Source organism: Palaemon carinicauda, chromosome 37 (genome assembly GCF_036898095.1).
Source record: "Palaemon carinicauda isolate YSFRI2023 chromosome 37, ASM3689809v2, whole genome shotgun sequence".
In the NCBI taxonomy this organism is placed as follows: domain Eukaryota; kingdom Metazoa; phylum Arthropoda; class Malacostraca; order Decapoda; family Palaemonidae; genus Palaemon; species Palaemon carinicauda.
The window spans coordinates 25,508,541-25,518,540 of NC_090761.1; the positions used below are offsets into that span (position 1 = coordinate 25,508,541).

At 36.8% G+C, this 10,000-nt stretch overlaps 1 protein-coding gene across 7 annotated transcripts in view; it reads left to right on the top strand.

Annotated features, from left to right (window-relative positions):
• capt (adenylyl cyclase-associated protein 1) overlaps positions 1 to 10,000 on the top strand; it is a 223,655-nt gene that overhangs the window by 124,780 nt on the left and 88,875 nt on the right. The window contains exon 1 of one of the 7 annotated variants that reach the window (XM_068360884.1): positions 9,003 to 9,021. The exons of the other annotated variants lie outside the window; for them this stretch is intronic. The gene's annotated coding sequence lies outside the window, so the exon portion shown is untranslated. Of the gene's footprint in view, positions 1 to 9,002; positions 9,022 to 10,000 lie in introns of those variants that run through there. 7 annotated transcript variants of the gene reach the window in all.

Here is a 10,000-nt window from a genome sequence, read left to right on the forward strand (position 1 = left end):
CCTTAGTTTATGACGTATTTGAATGAGGAGGAGCCATATTTTTAATAGAGTTGAGACCATAGATTTTTTTTTCTCGTAACATAACAAACAGCAATAAAAAAATGTATTCAGTTTTGGCCATAGTTTATTTTTATTAATTAATAAGTAATTTGGGTGTTTTAGATTTGGTTGTACAATAGAAAATATGTTTTTGAAATACCTACCTGAAAATGACAGTAATATAGTAGGCCTATATAGAACTCCAGAATGCAACTTGTTTATGTCGGCCTAACATCTAAAGGCATTGCTGTCATTAGAGAACAGCATGAGATGGCCATCTTCAGGGGATCTCATTATTATTATTATTATTATTATTATTATTATTATTATTATTATTATTTTTATTATTATTATTATTTCCTGATAACTACAACCCTCGTTTGGAAAGCAGGATGCTATAAGCCCAAGGGCTCCAACAGAGCAAAATGTCCCAGTGTGGAAAAAAATAAGGAAATTATTAAATTACAAGAATAAAACAGCATAAGATCTCCGTCTCCAAGGGATCTCTAATTATTATTATTATTGTTATCATTATTATTACTTGATAAGCCACAACCCTAGTTGGAAAAGCGAGACGCTCTAAGCCCAAGAGCTCCAACAGAGAAAATAGCCCAGTGAGGAAAGGAAATAAGGTAAAGAAACTACAAGATAAATAATTAACAATTAAGCAAATCAGTAACAATAAAATAAAATCACACGTAAACTATAAAAACATTAAAAAAACAAGAGGAAGAGAAATGATATAGAATAGTGTGCCCAAGTGTACCCTCAAGCAAGAGAACTCTAACCCAAGACAGTGGAAGACCATGGTACAGAGGCTTTGGCATTACCCAAGACTAGAGAACAATGGTTTGATTTTGGAGTGTCCTTCTAGAAGAAGTATTGTCAAATCCTTCCTGATTGCCTTTACTGAAGATCACAATTTAAACCTTAACCCTGGTCTGGTCCTCATTAATCTTGTATTATATTTTCTTTTTTTAAGAAATATAAATTTACAATTCCATCTTTTCCAAAATCTGACTTCTCTGGAATTATCAAGAAACTGACAGCTGTGGGATCCCATTCTCTTGCTTGAGGGTCAACTCGGACACATTATTCTATCTTATTTCTCTTCTTTCTAAATTTTTATAGTTTACATACGAAAGTTTTATTTCAATGCTGTTACTGTTCTTAAAATATGTTATCTCAATTGTTCATTACTTCTCTTGTAGTTTATTTATTTCCTTGTTTCCTTTCCTCACTGGGCTATATTTCCATGTTGGAGTCCTTGGGCTTATAGCATCTAGCTTTTTCAACTAGGGCAGTAGCTTAGCTAATGATAATAATAATAATAATAATAATAATAATAATAATAATAATAATAATAATAATAATACGACGTCTTTGTATATTTAGTCTTATTGGTCCATCGATGTCTTTAATAAGACGAAAGTACCAACTTTAATCAAGTCTTTTCACTTCGTTGCTAAAATTCATATTTTATACTCATGTGTCAGCTTTCGTGATTTCTATGCATTTATATATATATATATATATATATATATATATATATATATATATATATATATATATTTAATATAAGATATAAATGTATATATATATAATATATTTAATATAAGATATAAATGTATATATATATATATATATATATATATATATATATATATATATATGTGTGTGTGTGTGTGTGTGTGTTTCTGTCCGTGTATGTGTGTTTGCGCGTGTAATGCAGTATATGTTTATATATTATACATATGTGAGTGCATATATGTAAATATTTATATATGTATATATTTGTATGTATATCATCTATTATGAATTTATTTATATACGCACGCACTTGCACACAGACACACACATTTTATATATATATATATTATATATATATGTGTATGTATATATATATATATATATATATATATTTATGTATATATATATATATGTGTGTGTATACATATGTATAGATAGATAGATAGATAGATAGATAGATATGTACACCTCCTTGGTATAACTTCAACTGTTCGAGGAATCTGAAGTAATCTAAATACCGTATATGCTTCAGAGTGCTTTGACTAAGCATGCTCCCTTTTTATACATCCATACAGCATATGCATCTTCCTTCATTTGTGTATTACTGCAGATGTCATTATGCAAACGAAGACGTCATCCCCCCCCCCCTCTCTCTCTCTCTCTCTCTCTCTCTCTCTCTCTCTCTCTCTCTCTCTCTCTCTGTGTCCTTTCCAGTTGTATCGATAGTGTGGTTTTGAAGGTTACGTAGAAGTGCGGGAGACTCTTGAATATGCAAAGCGTAGTTAATGTCTGTTGCTTCTCCTCGTAAAGTCTCCGTGGGTGAGTGACTTCTGGAGTTTCAGTTTGTGGGTGAATGCACATTCGATCGGAGATGGTGGCGTTTCGTAATTCGGCCTTGGACAAAACGATTATTACCTCCGCTAACGAAGTTGGAAGGAGGTTATGTTATACCCCCTTTCTGTCTGTTTGTTTGTGAACAACTTCCTGGCCACAATTTTATTCATAGAATAGTGAAGCTTTCAGGGATTAATTGTTATGTTGAGACATGGAAGTGATTCAATTTTGAGAGTCCTAGGTCAAGGTCAAGGTCCAGCAGGTCACCTTCACCCCAATTTCGCACATGGTTGTCTCACAGACTTCAAATACGCCTACTATCTAAATTGATTCTGGGGAAGGCAAGCTGGTTTCGAGAAAGGAATTTTCATGGCGGAGGTATGCACTCAGAGTGTTTTTCTAGTTTTATATGTTTTCTTCCCTCTTTTTAACATTGCTTTGGATATCTCTTGATCCCCCCTCCCCCTTACCAGTCCTGTATCTCTTTCCCTCTCTCTGTTGTTTAAACGTTTATGTATGGTTCTGTTCACTTAAGCAGCAGTGAAATCATGTACGGTTGGATACCGGAATTCCTGGCACATCTCGCTCGGAGGAAGGGTTGTGATGGCCGATGTGGTAACGTCCCTGACTGGTGAACTCCAGACTGGGGTTCGAGTCCCGCTCAAACTCCTTAGTTTCTTTGGTCGCTGCAACCTCGCCATCCTAGAGAGCTAAAGATATGGGTTTGGAGGAGCCTGCGGGTCTATCTGCTGAGTCATCAGCAGGCATTGCCTGGCCCTCCTTGGTTCTAGCTTGGGTTGAGAGGGCCCTTGGGCGCTGATCATATGTATACATAGTCAGTCTGTAGAGCATTGTCCTGTTTGTTAGAGCAGTGTCACTGTCCCTTGCCCTTGCCATGCATGAGCGGCCTTCAAAAAGAAAAGTGCATTCTATATTTTTTAGCATTGTAGTTTGCAAGGCTCGGCATAAGAACCGGCTTGTGAGTGCCTTTGTAACTGTAAGTGATATTTATCTTTGATAATTATTAATACATGTCTACAGTGTAAGATTGAAGATCATCGTGTAGTATCAGGAGCTTCTAAAAATAATTTCTGCAGATGTGTGAATGTTATTGCTAAATCCAGCAAGAGATCTGTAATCAACATATTATACCATTACAAATAGAAATTGTTCTGTGGTTGGTATGTCAAAAGGAAAGTTAATCAGGTCAAGTCCTTTTTAGGGTTGTTGCTGTTAATGCACCTCGCGCGATAAAAGTGTTATCATTATTTTGGTTCTTTGCAGTGTCATGGTGACCCCAATTTGCATCCACTTAACTTCTTATTTTACCTCCATTCCACTTCTTTTCATCAAATTGGCTGCCCAATCTAACGTTAGCTTCACATGGCAAAACGTACACCCAACTAGTTGTTAGACTTCTGTGCTGGATGACATCCTGAGCACCGGGCCATTAAGCCCAAATTCATAAAACTAATCTAATCACTAATCAGATCAAGTCTTATGCTCTTAATACTGGCTGACTTTTTGAGTTTCAGAGGGGAAGGTCACTTCTAAAACTATGAATTTGCTCTTTTGGGAACATTAACTAGTTTAAAATAGCGTCCATATTTCTTTTGAGGGTATTCCGCACCAGCTTTTAGATATGTTCTGTTTGGGCCCAGTAGTCATTATTCGGCAATCAGTCTCTTTTCCTGAAGTCTTAGGATTCAGAGACCTAACATCATCACTTATTCAATCATCTCCCCAAGTCTCAGAATTCAGGGAACCAACTTCACTTCTTTAATCATCTCCCAAAGTCTCAGGATTCATGGGACCAACTTCATCACTTATTCAATCATCTCCCAAAGTCTCATGATTCAGGGAGCCAACTTCATCACTTATTCAATCATTTCCTGAAATCTTAGGATTCAGGTAACTAACTTCATCACTTATTAAATCATCTCCTGAAGTCTCAGGATTCAGAGAACTAACTTCTTCACCTATTTAATCATCTCCTGAAATCTCAGGATTTAGGGACTCAACTTCACTTTTTTAATCATCTCCTTGGCTACAAGTTATTATGGCTCCTGGATTTGGTAAGTGAACTTTCAGTTTACTTATTGATTTGTGGCACAAAATGTATCCTGTCATTTGTTGGAATAATAGTTCTTGATACTTAATTTCTTTGTGGTTCCTTCAGATCGCTGCTGGGTAGCTTTGCAGCATGTATAGACTGTTACCCTGTTTACAAATAGTTCTCCTTATGTGATTTGCAAGAATTCTGCCACTGATGTCTTTTGTTTGTTATTGAGCAAAATGTTTTTTCTTTCTGATGCCCAACTCTTTCTCTGGAGGTGGTTTGGTGGGATAAGCCAACCTGCCAGATGCTTTTTGGTGGAATAAGCCAACCTGCCAGATGCTTTTTGGTGGAATAAGCCAACCTGCCAGATGCTTTTTGGTGGAATAAGCCAACCTGCCAGATGCTTTTTGGTGGAATAAGCCAACCTGCCAGATGCTTTTTGGTGGAATAAGCCAACCTGCCAGATGCTTACATCTTTCTAAACCTCGATCAGAGTAAGAACTGACGAGTACAGTGGTAACGTGCTCACCTAGCATTTGCATGGCAGCAGATCGATCCCAGCCCGGGACCGTGAATGCAAGCTGTTTACTGGGGAGGCCACTGCTGTGGTTGGGCACCACAATGGGAGGTTGAGCTTGCCTGGCTGACGTTCTGGTGAGCATCTATTCTGATGAACCTGGAACCAAAACCAGACTCCTTTAACCTTTAACCTAAGAGTTAGCACCATTCCCGAGGGTTTGTAGGGAAACAAATTTCTCATCCGAAACAAATTTTACTTTTTTCTGCAAAATCACAATTTTTAGGTTATCAGTCTATTTTTATCCCCACTCGGCTTATTCAAGCAGCCTAAACTACTCAGGGAGAAAACATTTTTTACTCTTTTGAAGTGAAGAGAGCCTACTCTAGTTAGTAATAGGAGTTTATTCTTTCTTCATGGATTGGATTGTGATAAAAACACACACACTCACACACACACACACATACACACACACACACACACACACACATATATATATATATATATATATATATATATATATATATATATATATATGACGAAACTCATCTGCAACTACCTTTTCTAATGGAAAAGCCATTGCCTGGCCTTCCCTGGTCCTTGGCTGATCATGTCTATATGGTCAGTGTCAAGGGTAGTGCCCTACTAGGGCAATGTCACTGTCCCTTGTCTCTGCCATTCATGAGCGGCTTTTGAACCTTTACTGGTAAGCTTTGTTCAACATAGATACTGGCCAGTAATTGCTTTGTTCTTATGGAAACTTTACCTGTGGAACATTTAAAGTAATTTATGACATTTAGAAGAAATTTAAGTAATTTATTAATTCTATAAGAAATGGTACCTGATATTTTAATAAATCCATTTAAAAGCAGCATCTGTAATTAAAACATTTCATGAGCTAAATAAAGGATGCGAGATATTGCTCAAAATGGGTTTGTGTATTTGATCAAGCAAAGCTGTATTAGTCAGGGTTACCCATAATAGGTTGGTTTGCTGTGAGCGATCAGACTGAATTCTCCCACCATCACCTATCTGCAGTGGCCAGTGTGGTGATGAGAATGTGCCAAACCCCAAACCCCAGATATGACTAAGTACATATCTGAGGCCTTTGTCCTGCAGTGAACTATAAACAGGTGCATTTGTTGTTAATATATATATATATATATATATATATATATATATATTATATATATATATATTATATATATATATATATATATATATATATATATATATATATATATATATATACACATATATAATGTCATCAGCTGTTATTTGTCCACTGCAGAACAAAGGCCTCGGATATATCCTTCCACTTGCGTCTGTTTATGGTCTTTCAGGCCAGTCCACACCCGGAAGCTTTCTTAGTTCGTTAATCCATTGTCTTCTGTTCCCTCTCCTGCTTCTATTGTCTGTCTCTCGTTATATATATATATATATATATATATATATATATATATATTTATATATTTATATATATATATATATATATATGTGTGTGTATATATATATATATATATATATATATATATATATATATATATATATATAATCTGTTTTATAATCCGTTTCCCATAGGTGTGTTGGTAATGCTAAACTTTTTACACCCCAATATACAGACATTATTTTCATATACTGAGCTAAAAGAGATGTATATTTTTAAAGAACTATCTGGGTACTTGTTTGCCAAGTGCTATCTCCAAAGATTTGTTTGCATAACCGCGAGAGAATATATAGCCCTGTTTAGTGTTTGTTATTTCTTCTTCGTTGTAGGAATGTTCGCATGAATTGAAAACCTTGGTGTATATCGTGTTGTCGAGTTTGTTTATGGGATTGAATAAACAGTTTTGTAACCGCTTTCGAATTAGCACCACATTCAGTGGCACAATATATCTCTAAAGAGGTGACGTCCTTGCCTGGTGATCGCTAGACGGGTGTTGGAGTCCCGCTCAAACTCGTTAGTGCCTTTGGTCGCTGCAACTTCGCCTTCCTTGTGAGCTAAGGATAGGGGCTTGGGGGAACCTGAGTCTTCAGCAACCATTGCCAGGCCCTCCTTTGTCCTAGCTTGGGTGGAGAGGGGCCTTGGGCGCTGATCATATGTATATATGGTCAGTCTCTAGGGCATTGTTACTGTCCCCTACCGCTGCCATTCATGAGCTTCCTTTGAAGCCTTTAAAGTGTTGGGGTTGCCTATTGGAAATATCCTCGCCTTGCACTGTTTAGAGGGGGTTCAAGACCCGCTCAAGCTCGATAGTGTTTAGTAGCGTCTGTAACATCGCTATCCTTGTAAGCTAAGGATAATGGGTTTTTGGGTAGGGTCTATAAGTCTACCTGTCGAGTCAAAAGCAGCCATTGTCTGACTGTCCCTGGTACTAGCTTGGGTGGAGAGGGGCTTGGTCGCCGATCATATGCATATTTGGTCAGTCTGTTGGGAAAAAAGATTGAAAAATTGCCAGACACTTTGATATATCTAAATTAGGACTCCCTACTGTGTACAGTTGCCCATTATCAAATACTGGGATGAAGAGCTTGAGTGTAAACTAATTTAATATTGAGAAAACAGTTGGTATTTACATATACTTTGTTTAATCAGAACTAAGATATTTGATCAATAACTATACTGAACGAAAGATAGTTAAATAGAGTTATTTAATAGACTTCATCCAAAGGAAAAGCTGTATAACTTTTCATTTGATGTTGATAAATGTTTTTGTGGATGTCAGTCTTCCAATGACTAGATGTGCAATTGTTTGTGAATAGAAGAAACTTCTGTAGTCCTATATGGTGCTGTATCTATGTGGTGTATCGCTCGACTCGCAATTGCTCGGTATGTGGATCTAAAAATGGGCAGCATGTCGGCTTACGTCAAGAAAAGGGAACTCGAAAGCTGCTTGAGAGTACGGCTGATATAACCCTCTGGTTGTGACTTACTACTGTTTCTGCCTTGTTGTCCAGACACTCGTTTCACGCCACCGTACACAGTATTAAGTCCATTACTAGTGTATGTGACCCGTCAAAAATGACGGCTAAATATTCAGATAGATATGTGTACACACGCGCGCACACAGATTGAACCCTTCCCACCCCACCCCCTTTCCTGACTATGGGAGTATGGGGTTTCCCAGTGTACTTCTCGGGGTACCCCTTCTCGACAGGGTATGATTACTCCTTCTCCCATCACCTGTTGCTCAGCGTGATAGGAAATATATATATATATATATATATATATATATATATATATATATATATATATAATCAGCCATTTGCTCGTTATTATTATTATTATTATTATTATTATTATTATTATTATTATTATTAGCCAAACTACAACCGTAGTAGGAAAAGCAGAAGACTATAAACGCCTATTAATTAACAGTGAAAATAGCCCAGTGAGGAAAGGAAATAAGGAAATGAATAAGTATGCATGAGAGGTACTACATAAATATAAATCATATAAACATTAGTAACAACGTTAAAATACATCTGACATGTATAAACTATGAATAGACATTATGTCAACCTGTAAAACATGAAATCATAATAGCCCATCCCCGTTAGTCACTAAGAGTACCCTGTTAGCCCCCCCCCCCTCTCTCTCTCTCTCTCTCTCTCTCTCTCTCTCTCTCTCTCTCTCTCTCTCTCTCTCTCTCTCTCTCTCTCTCTCTCTGAGAATAGGGTAAATGAATTCAAGAATAAGTTAGACAAAATCATAAAAACTTTCTAAATGTTTATATTAATTCGCTCTACCCAAGAGCAAGTGAAGTCTCCGCGGGTGGACCGTAGGGACTTTGAGACATCCCAAATCTCTCTCTCTCTCTCTCTCTCTCATTATGACGAAACTGTAAAGATGATTTTTAGCTCTCTCTCTCTCTCTCTCTCTCTCTCTCTCTCTCTCTCTCTACGACCCGCTGTTCAGCCCCCTTTCTCAAGTTTCTCTGTTCCTCTCTCTCTCTCTCTCTCTTGAGTATGCGAGTGACCGAGTGTCGACCCTTCGCTAGTCTCTCAGCGTGGGCACAGACGAAAGACGCGGGCATCTCCAGTTCGTATTCCTTTGAACACTGAAAGCATTTTCCATTTTTTTTGAGTGAAATCTATCTCGTGAAACAGGGGACATTTGAGGAAACATAAAACTGAAAGAGATCTTGAAATATGTGGTGTGTACATGAAAAAATTGAGAGTTTTTTAACGTTTCACTTTTGCCGAAACTGATTGAAAGTACACGAGACCAGTTTGGCCAGTTTGTTGTGCACGATCGGGAGCAAGAGAGAAAGTGCTTTGCAATGCAGCATTCTTGCTGGAGAAGGAAATAGGCCTTTTACTTTAGGTACTCTGTATTCAATACAGTCTTACGTTTGGAGTGTTTAAGAATTATCCATGGGGAAAAAAAAATATAAAGGCCAAAGAAACAAAGATATTGAAGTCGTAAGGAACACAATTTTATGAAGACGAAAGAATATATAAAGCGAAAAATAACATACATTTATAAAATTATAATAATGATTAGTAATCAAAATGTTGGGTGTTGATAGGCTCCTTGTACGGTAAGGTCAAATGAGAAGGGATTTTCTATTTCTCAAGTGAACGAGTTTTAAGGTGAAGTGTTCTGAAGTAAATTTAGTGATTGGATTGTATTTAAGGAATAGGAATATAACATTATGTTGCATGAATATAAAAAGTAATTCAGTTATGCTATTTCGTATTTCGACCTGTTCTCATATTTAAGATTTCAAGCTGTTTAGCAGGTAACCTTTTATAACGTTTTTGTTGGTCTCTCTCTCTCTCTCTCTCTCTCTCTCTCTCTCTCTCTCTCTCTCTCTCTCTCTCTCTCTATGTTTCAGAATAAAGTAGAGATTTATGTCTGAGTTTGTAAACGTTGTCTGGCGTTGTATCTGACTAAATATTTTTCCTTGATCAATATATTTTCAAGGAAAAGACTTAACAGATAAGATATAAATATCTATTTATCAATTAGTTTTAATATATCTTATATTTACCTCCGCCATCCATGTTGGGAGGAG